This window comes from Antennarius striatus, chromosome 4 (genome assembly GCF_040054535.1).
Source record: "Antennarius striatus isolate MH-2024 chromosome 4, ASM4005453v1, whole genome shotgun sequence".
In the NCBI taxonomy this organism is placed as follows: Eukaryota; Metazoa; Chordata; class Actinopteri; order Lophiiformes; family Antennariidae; genus Antennarius; species Antennarius striatus.
In genome coordinates this window covers 23,509,137-23,521,766 of record NC_090779.1, presented here as the reverse complement: position 1 = coordinate 23,521,766, position 12,630 = coordinate 23,509,137, and the positions used below count along the sequence as shown (strand labels likewise).

General features: G+C 43.1%; 1 long non-coding RNA gene across 1 annotated transcript in view; it reads right to left on the bottom strand.

The window, feature by feature from the left end:
• The window catches only part of LOC137593432 (uncharacterized), a 30,189-nt gene extending 17,806 nt beyond the window's left edge, over window positions 1-12,383 (bottom strand). The window contains exons 1-2 of the long non-coding RNA XR_011035117.1: window positions 12,318-12,383; window positions 11,440-11,883 (exon numbers count right to left, since the gene is read on the bottom strand). This is a non-coding gene — a long non-coding RNA (uncharacterized lncRNA). The remainder of the gene's footprint in view (window positions 1-11,439; window positions 11,884-12,317) is intronic.
• Between the last annotated feature and the right edge of the window lie 247 nt (window positions 12,384-12,630).

Here is a 12,630-nt window from a genome sequence, read left to right as displayed (position 1 = left end):
CTCTCAGTGGCCTGACCTCCCATCCATCATCCATCTGGAGCCCCTCCTCCCTCCATCACTCTTTCTCTTTCTCACCGACACACACGCATGCATGCACACACACACACACATACACACACACACACACACACGCACGCACGCACGCACGAACAGCTGGAGAATCGGCCATTAGGATTACATTCAGTCTATTTCCTGTTTCTTTTACCAGTCTGAGCCACAAAAACATCATCATCATCATCATCATCACCAGCTCCTCAGATCAATAATAATTTTTTTTTTGCCAGCAGCAGCTTCACAGCTCTCCTCTGAGGAACGTCAAACGTTTTGTTCAGGAGTCAGAATAAATCAGACGCTCAGGCGAAGCATCACGTTTCTACACGCCGATCTATTTCCTTTAACACTAAGGACGTGTTTATCCAGCTGTGCTAATGGACTCAAAGCGTAACGAGAGAGGAAGCGACCATAACCGAGGTCAGACCGTGTGACTCCTCCACGTCCACGACCAGCGTGCACCAGTACAGTGTTTTCCTCACTATAAAGCGCACTGGGTTATAAGGCGCACCTTCAATGAATGGAATATCAAAAATAAATAAAATAAATAATAATTATAATAACAAAAATTCGTATATAAGGCATACTGGATTACAAAATCCATCAGAGAACTCATCTACAATGAATGTTCGGTTTTAAATTTTTTTTTACATATATAAGGCACATTGGATTAAATGAAAGTGAGAAAAGTAAAGGCTTTAAAGTGCAGAAAATACTGTAATTTATTTTATGTCATTGTTTAGAAGTGTTGATTATAATTAAATCTTTGTGTTTAAGATGCGTCCATTATTCACCACTAACTACATGACAAACACAAATTTCTTTGATACCAATCACTGACAGGTTTTAAAATTAGAATTTTAAAAACTTTTACCCTCGTTTATGTTAGTTTTCTTTTCTTTCTTTCTTTTTTTTTTTTTTTTTTACATATGTACATAAATAAATACGCAGGGGTAAAAATAGTGTACTGATTTTTTTTTAAAAGGTTATGAAAACTAGTTACCCTGGGCAACAAGCTAATACTTCTGTTTCCATGGTAACAACGGATGCTGTGTGAGGAGCATCTCCAGGCATGTTTTGTTTGGGATGGTTTCGGTCTGGAGCACCGGTAACCATTGAGGTGGGGGTGGGGGTGTCAGCTGCGCCGTGCAGTCAGACAACACAGCACCCCCCCCCAGCCCTGCCCCCCACACACCCACCCTCGCCCCCCACCCAGAGTGGAAGTCCCGTCTCCGTTCGGTGCGACCGTCAGGACAGCTGGTGCCTGGGCAGCTGCACGGCTGCAGGGTGGCTGGGAAAGAGCCCGTCCCTGGACAACCAGGGGGGGGGGGGGCTTCTGCATCTGCTCAGCTGTCGACCCCCCCTCCTCACAGTGTTCCTCCAGCTCCCCCCGTACCCCGTCAGCTGAGACCAGCAGGGGAGACAGCTGGCCGGTTTTACCAGGGGGGGGAGAGGACGATGAGGGTGTGTTTACATGGGAGGAGGGGGGGGGGGTAGACCAAACTAATGACATCACTAAGTGATGCATTCAAACACATGCAGGCAGTGTGTGAGGCATCATTCGTTTTTCTTCTTGGGGGGGTGACGGTTGTCACGTGTTTGACGTCATGTAAACAACTTCGTTTTAAAATCTAGATTTTTGCAACGTTTCTATGAAATACTTTTTAAAGAGTAAAGCTGTACAATAGGAACTGTGTGTGTGTGTGGGGGGGGGGTGTGATGTGGATGTTTTAGGGGGGGGTGGGGACTTTAAATGTGCAGGAAAAGGTGGGGTGAACGAGTTCCTTTGTCCTCGTCCACTTAGGGGTCAGAACATTCAAGCATTGGTTCAGGAGAGGATGACGTCACTGTCAGAGCAGCCGCCTTCGGATTGGCAAGACAAACAAACAAACAAACAAACAAAACTTTTATACCTTGAAGCATCGACTATGTGTTGGTGACATTTATAGAGAAATGCTCACATATTTACACACCAACAAAAAACTTAGATGTTTTTTTTGGATTATATTCATGTGTGATAAATGTGTATTGATGGTTTACATGTAATCATTTATTGATCAATAGATCAAGAGAATATTGATCAGATACAGTTCTCCGTGATCGATCGACATCTGCATGTCTTGGCCAGGACAAATAGATTTAAAGATTTTAAATCAGACTTTTTTTCTGCTTATACAATAAAAATATGCAAAATAATAAAATTAATTATTATTATTAATAATAATAATAATAATAATAATTTATCCTTATAAAATGTCCCCATTTTTTTAAAGGAAATTATCCAGATGACAAGATATAAAAGTTCAACAATACTTCTTTATGTTGAGTTTATATTATGGTAATAATCCAGATATGAACAAAGTAAATATCTATAGGGAGTGATCTCGATTCATATTTATATTTAATCCATTGAGGAGAAAATTTCATACTAATCAATGTTTGAAGCTGTAACTTTTTATTCCATGAGCAGAACTATTTTGTTAGTGAATGAGGAGAAAACACTCGTCTTTGCATCAGCTTATCCTCGGGAATAAAAAATAAAACTATTTGTTTTTTTGGGGGGGGGGGTTGAGGAAGAGATGGAGGAGGAAGGGGGCCATACATATCCATCTGTCTGGTAAATACAGCGCGATCAGTTCATCTCTACTGTTATCCAGCTACGGTTTCATCTAAGTGGCCAGAGACCATCTGCTCCGGGCAGCAGAGGTCACTGGTGACCATTGATCCCTTATTGATTCTGTGAATTACTTAATGACCACCGAGGTCAATTAATTAACCAGTTTCTGGGTGTTTTAATCGCCCTGGGCTAATTTCAGGCTGCTGATTAACTCTGCTTCCCTGATGGTGGAAATGGACCTCAATGGTGGGATTAAGGCCACAACAATGGATGCCAGATGACTGACAGAGCACTGAGTGGCTTTGGAAAGCTGTGCTGATGTTTGCATTGTACATTTTAATGAGTGCATTGTGTGGACGGACTCGCAGATGCCACCATACTGCCATAATTTATTCTGTATTGCCACTGGAACATATTGAACAAGTTATTGTTATTTTTGTGAGGTCAACCTTGTTCAAGAACAAAGACAGAGAGACTAAAACTATTCAGACGCTCTAAAGGTTTGGAAGCAGGAAGAGAAGAAACACGGTCGGGATCCATCATTATATAGTCAACAATAGTGTGTGTGTGTGTGTGTGTGTATGTGTGTGTGTTTGTGCATGAGGTTCGGTAAACTGTACGTGTTGAATCTAATCAGGTTGTGTCCTGTCGCTGTTTCCTGTGTGATTAAAGGCAGATTGTGTCTCATCAGGACCACTTCCTTTCTAATCTGAGAGATTATGATCACTGGTTGTTTGTGTTTTTTAATTTTAGCGAGTGCGTTATTTTAGACTGAGCTTCTGGTGTTTTGGATTTCAAAGTAAATCGGGATGTAATCTGTTACTGATCACAGATTACCCTCTTAGAGCTACAGTGTAAACAGTTTAATCCACTACATGATCCCTAGTATTTAATCTGGTTACTTTCTGATTTCAGCTTGTTAGAGGCCACCTTGTCCTTTTACTGCCATTCACACATAGTACTGATATCTAACAAATAGTTAATCAATGACTTTATTTATAGGAACTTTAAGTTATTGAACAACCTCAGAATAATCTTTTACTATGTATTCATTAGGCTTTACAACCACACTCATAAACACACATCAAACTTTTATGCACTGTTATTTCTCATATAACACATGCATAGAAATAATTTATAATACTTAACATACTATGTTTAAATCTTTACAATAAAAGACCAGGTCATAGGTAGTTATAATGCATTATAAGCCTCTCAAGTCAATCTTTAGTCAATTCAACATTAATAAAACACCTTTCTTATCTTGTGATTAATAAAATAATAGAATGTATTCCTTGTTGTGTCTGACAAATATTTCCTCCTGGAAAATTAAGATTTAACCTTTTACATTTAAAGATTTTAAGCTACTTTCATCTGTTAATATGACACATTAAAAAAAAATCGTTTTAAAAAAACTACTGAGTTGTTCATTTGAGCAATTTCACGGCTATGCAGTAACAATGCCAGGCAGCAGGAGGCGTTGTTAGCCTGCTGGAGGTTTATGTTGACCTTTGACCTCTTCCAACTTCATCCAAACAACCTGCACCAAGGATTTACACGTTTATACCCACAAACAGAGACCGACCTCATTCCAGCAGCTCTGGTCAGCCCCCCCCCACCTTGTTGAAAGAACCACTTCTTTGTGTGTGTGTGTGTGTGTGTGTGTGTGTGTGTGTGTGTGTGTGTGTGTGTGTGTGTGTGTGTGTGTGTGTGTGTGTGTGTGTGTGTGTGGATTGTGTTCGACGCCAGTGGTGAAAGGCTTCCTTGTGCCTTCATGCTCCATCTAAAGGTAATGAGGTAAATGTGTGTATATTTGTGTGTGTGTGTGTGTGTGTGTATGTGTGTGTGTGCGCGCGCGCGGGGGAGTTACTCCAATTAGAGGTTTAGTCAGATGAAGTTAGGACAGACGTCATTTCTGCAGTCGAGGACAAGTTCATGACCAAAATTTGAAACAGAAATTATAGAAAAAAAGTATTCAGGTAAATTTTTCCACATGCAGGCCCCGCCCACATTCACACACTCTTGACACGATGGATCAGGAAGATCCAATCTGTTTAAAATCCAGATTCACATCATCATCTCCCAACTTATATATTTATATAAGCTCACTTAAAAACCTCACGGTGTCCCGCTTGTAACTACACCCACTACCTGTCAATCAAGCGCCCAACCAATCACGGCAACCAACCAAATCACGGTGCATCTGTCAGAAGGAATCACGTGAACAAGAGCTCCTGAGAGCATCATTTAATTAAACAAACAACAGTTACCACAAAGAAATACTCAATTTTCTGTTTATTGTCCATTGACATATGATGCAAACACACTGTACACAAGAAAACAACCGTTTTCTTGTGACGGCGAAGAAAAAAAAGAAAGCAAACGAAGTCTGATATTATTGTTTTATCGTGGAATTTCCATGGGGGTACCGCTAGTCTCTATTAAATTGTACCAGAATAATCCTGGTGCTGCTGCTCCATCACATAAAGAGGCTGATAAATTGTTGTAATGCTCCTTTAATTGGACTTTGAAAGCAGTCAAAGAATGTCATGTGTTCCACACGCCAGTAGGGGGCAGTAGAGGTCCATTTCCTCCCTGCTCTCCTCCCCCTCTTTGTCAAACACAGACAGAGGACAAGCTATTGTCCAGTTTATCTATAAAACGAGGTGGGGTGGGGTGTCTACATTGTGTTGGTGACTGTATGTGTTAATCTGAGTCACTCTGACCTGTGAGGTCACGGGGGGCGGGGCTTGACTGACCAGTGAAGGCCGCTCAGTGCTCTTTACTTCCACCTGTTGTTCTCACCTGAGGTGGAACAAACAACGTCCCACTAAACAACGCCTCCAAAATATTTGCTGTCGAATCGAGATAACAACAGTAAGAAATTAAACCGTGTGTTCGCCACACCAGGTGGGCGGGGCTTCTTTTGAAACTCCTGTTGAACCATCTCCTCAAATACCGAAGAGATTTTTCAGTTAGCAGCAGATGCTAACTGCTGCTAGATGTTTTAAATGCTCATCAGAGCCCCGCCTTTCTACCCCATGATGTCTAATTTTGGGCAGAAAGGGTGTGGGGCAACACAGACCCCTCCTCTTCACGCCTTTTACATTTATATGGGACGACAGGGCGGGGTCAAGGTATGCAAGCCCCGCCTCCCAATCCTTCGTCCAGCTTCCCCTGTTTGAGGCTATTTTTGGACGATTTTTATCTTTGAGTTAGCCGCTAATCGCTGCTAACTGCCTTCTAGATTGGGCCGTACACATAATGTCAAAATGTTACCCCCGTCGTCCTGCATCTCTTCATGTTTACACTGTGAAAACAGCCCCCCACCCAGGTCTGCAGTGACCTGGATTCCTCCTGGAGATAAGATGGAGAGGAGATTCCACCTGTGAACAAACATCTCAAACTTGTCACTTTACTAGAAAGACTTTTTTTTTTTAAATAAAGAAAACAAGATAAACGAAACACGTTTACAGATCGTGGGCCTTTTTTTTGACTCCAGGCTCCTGAGACACACCCCATGGAGGATTTCAGGCCGGAGGGACGCGACACGACTTCGTCTTTCGTCTCTTGACTGTTTACTAAAGTGAAGACATATCAGGGCTTTTTTTTTTTTTTTTATGAGCTGAGCTGTGAGGGTTTTTTTTAGGTTGTTTTTTTTTCCGTCAACGACTTACACTTCCTTTGGAAACTGTTAAAGAAGTGACTGGTTGCTAATAATAATGTGACCTCAGCAGCAGCTGCTGTCAAAAATAAAACCCGTCTCTGTAGATCTATTTTTGAGTCGCCTCAGACGACAGGACAAGACAAAAGTCATCCGTATTAAACGATAAAACACGAGCGACACTTGTAGGTGGTACAAACCACCACTGGAAAGTTAAAAACCGTCTGACGTCAGAGCTCTAGGATGGAATATTGAGTAGGAACATAACGGTTGTAGTTAACGTTTGTTTCTGTTGTTCTTTTTTTGTGTTGTTTTTTTTCCAATGTTCTGTCCTGTCTCCGTCTACACCGGACAAAACTTCAGCTTGCAATCCGTTTTATGACGAATAACAGCGACGTTAGCACATAATGTAATGTTTTACAGATGCGTTACGCAAAAAAAAAAAAAAAAAGATGATAAAAAACATTTACAGTTCCTGTTACATGGTGGTTGAGCCCCCCCAGATCCCTCCACAAACGTGGATCTGGTTCATGTAACAGCAGAGATACTCCACCTACTATTAGTAATGTAAAGTGAGGTACTGTAAACTGGCTTGTGCTGTAATGTCACAACTTTTCAAATGATAAAATTTCACAACCATTGAAGTTGCAAAGAATTTCCTAATAAACATCATATGGGAAAAAAAATAAATATATCATACTGGACTTCAGCTCCTTAGACCTTCTCTTATTGTACATATGCAGTGTAAACTTTTAAAACAACACGATGTGTTAAAAGTAGATGTTTAACTAGTAGACACACACAAATCTCACGTCGTAAACGTTGGTTCTGGACCGATTTAAGCTGAAACCAAACTTCAGCTGACAGTGATCCATTCTGTGTTTCTGGCTTCGCCGTCTTTGTTTCTCTACAGCGCAGCATTTGGACCAGTAGGTCAGGACCAATACAGTGGGGGTTTGTTCGGACGAAGGCAGTCTGGTTGTGTAGGCATTACAATCCTGCCCCCCCCCCCCCCCGTGACATCATACAACTGGCCCTCGTGCGTCTTTCATGGACCGAGGGGGTCAAGATTATTCAGTGGACTTTCAAACAAGCGAAGAGTAAGTGTCGAGGAGCGAGAGGCTCGCACAATCGTGTGTGTTTGCTCTGAGAGGCACCGCTCTGTGTGTCTGTGTGTGTGTGTGTGTGTGTGTGTATGTGTGGTCACATACACTATAAGAAACGTGTGTGTAGTTGCAGTGTGTGTGTGTGTGTGTGCATATTTTAAACAGCCCTGCAACGTTTTGCATTTTCTGATCCGTCCATTAACACAACGACATCATTCAGGTAGAGACTGCCGTCATTTACATACACAGTCGATGGGTATCTTGCGGTTTGATGCAGAAACAATGGAGATATTCTGAACACAGTAATTTATTTTATTGCATCAATCGCCATGACGTCATTTCCTTTCCTCATTTAGAATTCAGATTTGAAAGTTTTATTCAGTAGAAATACGGTATTTTCCGCATTATAAGTCGCACCTTCAATGAATGGCCTATTTTAAACGTTTGTCATATAAAAGGCACACTGCATTATAAGATGCACTTTCGGTTTTTGAGAAAATTAAAGGCTTTTAGGTGCACCTTATAGTGCGGGAAATACTTACTTTGCTACAAGTATTTTATTTAAAATTATATGAAGTAAGAATTTTAAAAAGTACACGGTTATGCAAGTTTTAATTTCATGTTGTCAACATATTCGAACAAACGCGGCAGCGGTTTGCTGATAGAGAACCAAAGACGAAGAAAACTGGACCTAAAATTGTTTAAACTGAGGAAACGATCTGAGATCAGGAGCAAACCTTCAAACAAAAAAGGTCACCAAGTTCCAACGATCATCCAGCAACACGTCCAACATTCCATTGGTTTGAAACCCCTTTGGAAGCCAAAGGTGTGCATCTAGTAATTCGCTTCTTGCTTCTTTTCAGGCATACTGAGAAGTTTTATTCCTTTAGGCACAATAGACTTTAAATGAAACTAAAATTTAAAGAAAAATGAAACCTGCCACGTGATGCCTGCTTAGTTTCTGTTCCTACTCTGACATGTTTTGACACAAAAACCTGACAGTCGATACTAACTGTTACGACGAGCGCCTGCCCCCCCCCCCCATCCCGACCACATCGTGGCTTTTGTCTGAGGGTGTTTGTGTTGCATAAATGAAACCCATACTCTGGATACTCGACTCCTGACCTGGAAACGCGACGCTCTGCTGCTGTTGTTGTTGTTGAGGACGCCGCCACGTGAAGCCAGACAGGTGTGAATGAATGCGACGCCTTGTGTTGGTGACGGCCTGTCGGTGATGTAACAGGTTCGTTTCATCCATTGTCATCTTTACTTTGTTTTATCGCTCATTGTTCTTTTCTCAGAAATAATTCCAGTGACTTCAGAGACCGAGAGTGAAGAATGTTTGTGGTATAAATTTAAAGGTAACTTGTATTTCTACAGATTCCCATAAAATTTTTTATTTCAGCCACTCCTTTCCTTCTAGCTTTCCTCTCCTTTATCTCACCATCTTCCTGCCATCCATTCACAACCATTTTTATACGATCGTCCAACAAAGACACAACAAGATGAGGTTGATTCTCTTTGGTGACGTATATAAACAAAGGAAGGGAGTATGAGAATGATGCAATCCAAGGTCAAGAAGTTTCCGTCTCATTCCATTGAATGAGATGGAAAGGCGGGAGGCGGGTCAGACAGTACCTTCCCAGGTGCAGCCCTGTAAAAGTGGTAATAACCTCTTTCAGACAGGCATTGCGCAAGGGCGCCAAAATGACTTCAACATGTTGGGTGCACCACAACGTTTAGAAGTGAACAACCATACAACAAAACAGAAAGAATAAAACCCAATGTCTATCGCAATTGTCCAAAAAAAAAAAAAAAAGGGACCTGGAACCAGTTTAGTATCGTCTCCATCGTGGTTCCAAGTGGCACTAAAAAAGGTCAGGTGGAACTGGATCAGGACTCAGCGACCAGATAATGTTGTTTCTGTCTTAAACAGCTGATGAGTGGATCACCGGAGGCGGGTGTTGCTCCAAAAAAGTTTCACACATCGTCTACCCTGAAGAGGCACCATCCTGCAACTAAAAAACCAGTACGACAGTGGATATGTGTCTTCAGTGACCCCCCATCACGCCTTCATTGCATTCAAACAGAGCGTTGAGGTGGAATAAATCCGCATCAGGTCTGAACTAAGCTAATATAAACACACATCAGCACAGCGCCGTTTGACTCCGACCGAGAAAAAAAAAACCTCGATCAGTGGCTTCTCCTGGCCTCTTAAGTCAACAGGAGCAAGAGGTTAAAGGTCATAGCTGATTGAATGAAGCTCAAGGAGAGGAGGGTAGGAGGAGGGGCACAGGATACCGGTGGTGGTGGTGGTGGGGGGGGAGGCGGCAACTGGGCTGATTTTGGCGGGAAAACTGAGACAAACCTGGAGAGTCATCTCCTGCAGACAGACGGTGAGTCAGAGTCTGACGTGAAGTCACTCTCGCAAGGTCATACAGAAGAACGAGATAACGCGCACACACACACACACACACACACACACACACACACACACACACACACACACGCGCACACACACACACACACTTTAGGGTGATGTCATCTTTTCTCTGCAGCCTTGCAACACAGTCATGACTCACCAGTTGACTCCCGGGGTCACGGTCCACATTTTACGCCTGATGTCACTTATCACTGACTAATCCTCTCTGAACCGTTTCAACAAAACAGGACAGAGGGCGGGAAGGAGAAGGGGGGAAAGGTGGTGGTGGTGGTGGTGGTGGTGGGGGGGGGACTGGAGGGAAAACTTTCAGCGTCGTCGTGTTTGTGCGGCAGCAAAGAGGACAAAAACACGACCTTCGTTCGGAGCCAATCACACTTCGGCTACTTGTGCGTTTCGTCACTCCTTAAATCATTAATTAGACACACACCCAGCACTTACCGAACCCCCCCCCCCCCGACAGAACCACCTCTCTTGTGTGTCTCTTTCAGACAACTAATAACTTCTACCACAGGTCCTCAAATCACATGCATATTAACTCCCTCAGCAAATACGCACATTTCCTTTAAACGAACAGTGAATAAACACGTCGCCATCACTTCCACTTCAGTGAAATGATTAGAGCCCCCCAGGCCAAATCAAACATCCCCTGGATCCCGGCCTGGGAAATGAACTCATAGCTAAACCAATGACATGGCCCGCTAGACTTGAAGGCCCTCACAGAGCGGGCCATTCAGCAAAAAAAACGGGGGCCAAGGCAGAGTGGCACCGGGCCCCTGCGGATGTGGAGGGGGAGGGGGGTTGCGATGTCGTCTCGGAGCCCCCGTGCCAAGCGGGGCGCAGATCAGACACGGGAGCGCCGTGCCAACGCAGGTGTAGCGAGGACATACACCAGCAGTGACGGCCGGGGGGGAGAGCGGGGGTTGCATATTTCACACTTGTGCACACTCGGTGTGTGTTACATACACAACATGGGCTGTGTTCAAGTGTAACTGAGTGTGTTTTTGTGCCATTCATTCTAGGAAAGTGAGACGTGAGGCTGGTGACAGTGGGTAAAAGAAACATCCACTAATGGAAGGGGGGGGGGGTCCTTCCCCTCACTCTGAGGTCTCCAAACCTAGCCACTAATAACTATAGAAATTACTAAAATAAAAAACAACAAGGCATAAATGTATTAAAAACACACAAAATACACACAAACGGGGATTTGAACTCGTCTGGTTGAGTCAGCGTAACCTTTATGGGCCAGATGGAACCCTCGACTGAGCCAGGTTCGGCCCCAGGGCCGCCACTTAGTGATCCCTGCACCAGTAGAGCACAACCAACTCCATCTACTACGTTATTGAGCTGAAAGTACAAATTTGAGGTTCTTGCTTGAGTGGTTTCATTTTCTACAACTTTATACTTCTACTCCATTACATTTACCAGGCAGCTTCAGTTACATTACGTTTCAGATGACATTTTTTTCATCGTTTCCTGTCCACTGAAACCTAAATATTATCAGATGAACCTTTGTGCAGCACAAAGACAACACTTGGCTGATGATATTTCTAGGACTTACCCTCAATGTAGCATCCGTAGCATCTGATTGCTGTTCACACCGATGGCGATGAAGACCCAGAACCTTCTGGTAGAAGATGTTCCGGCCCAAAACCTCCTGAGGATCCCAGGAGAAGAGCTGCGGGACTAGTTGAATGGAAAGGGGCGCTTTGCGGCGGGGCTTCGACACCTAACCTGGACTTTCAGGCAATTTGACCCAAACCAAAATTACAGTTGTGAGCCCCAGCCCAGACTCCAGTCTGCACCAAAAACGGTTAACTGTCTGCAGTGAGGATATATTGCTTATAATCACCCACCATACTCATCAAACACTCCCTCAGCCAATTATCTCTAACCAAAAAAAAAAATACCGCTATCAAACAGGCGTGTGATTTGCTGCCTGTCATCTGGTGGTCGCATCAAGGTTCCGTTCCTCGGCTGCCCGGGTGAGTTAGTAGCTGATGATCTGTGGAAACACAGGGAAGCATGGGAAATATGAGGCTAGAGAACAAAACCAGCAGCCATCCAGAAAATATGTGACATGAAGCTGCAATAATTCAGCGTATGGTTCACCCGGGTAGTAAGTCTGGGTTTTTGTACAATCTGTAATTAAAGCTAAATTATGACATCCCATGTAGAACACGACTAATCACTGCCCAGATGTAGACATCAGGATCCCACTGCCTCAGACGACCAGAGTCCAAATCCTACACAGTCCATAAATCATGTCAAGGGAAGGGAAGGAGGTCCCCCCCCCACCCCCTATTCTGTTGTGTCTACATCTGCTCATTTTTGCCACTACTTCACTTACTATCCTGGGTTTCATTAAATTAAAACTTCTAAATGACTATTATTGTGTTGCAAACATGAATGCTGTTAAATTTATTTCTTTGTACTTACAGTAGTTTGTTCTTTTGTTCACATCTACTCTGTGGGTCAACTGTTTGGGGGAGGGATCCAGCATTTCCTGTTTTTTTTTTTGGCACTGATGATGTCATCAGTGATGTCACTGGGTCAAACCAAGTGGAGGGTTGTTTGTTTTTTTTACCACTGGAGTGAAATATTGAGTTTGGTTTATTGAAATTTGCAATATTAAAGTGCAGATCGTTTTCCGCTTTAAAGTGATGTTTATTTGCCCTTAAAATAACCGGCGGTGTGATGTCATTTCCTGTTTTTAAGGGTATTATAACTCATCTATCGTTGGTGATCATGG